Source organism: Aptenodytes forsteri, unplaced genomic scaffold (assembly GCF_000699145.1).
Source record: "Aptenodytes forsteri isolate BGI_AS27 unplaced genomic scaffold, ASM69914v1 Scaffold596, whole genome shotgun sequence".
Taxonomy (NCBI): Eukaryota; Metazoa; Chordata; class Aves; order Sphenisciformes; family Spheniscidae; genus Aptenodytes; species Aptenodytes forsteri.
In genome coordinates this window covers 70327-70974 of record NW_008795375.1, presented here as the reverse complement: position 1 = coordinate 70974, position 648 = coordinate 70327, and positions in this window count along the sequence as shown.

The following is a 648-nucleotide window of genomic DNA, read 5'->3' as shown; positions in this document are numbered from 1 at the left end:
CCCCCGGCCCCCCCGCGGGTCCCCCGGGGGGGGGGGCCCCCCCCCCCCGCACCCCACGGCCGTGCCGAGCCACCCCGGGGGGAGCGCGGGTGACCAGAGAGGAACTTTTGGTTCAGTTTGGGTTGTTTTTTTTTTTTTCTAATAAAGATGTGAAAGCAAGCCAGGCGCAGTGCTGGGCGTGGGGCACCCCTGCGGGCTGGGGGGCCATGGGGTGCCCCTGCTCCTGGGCAGGTTGAGGGTCCCCAGGGTGCTCCTTCTCCCGGGTGAGCTGGGGGTCCATGGGGTGCCCCTTCTTCCAGGTAAGTTGGAGGTCCACAGGGTGCTCCTTCTCCCGGGTGAGCTGGGGGTCCATGGGGTGCCCCTTCTTCCAGGTAAGTTGGAGGTCCACAGGGTGCTCCTTCTCCCGGGTGAGCTGGGGGGCCGTGGAGTGCCCCTGCTCCCAGGTGGGCTGGGGGTCCATGGGGTGCCCCTTCTCCTGGGCAGGATGGGGGTCCCCAGGGTGCTCCTTCTCCCAAGCAACGTGGGGGTCCATGGGGTGCCCCTTTTCCTAGGTGAGCTGGAGGTCCATGGGGTGCCCCTTCTCCCGGGCAAGTCTGGGGTCCATGCGGTGCCCCTTCTCCTGGGCAGGTTGGGGGTCCACGGGGTGCC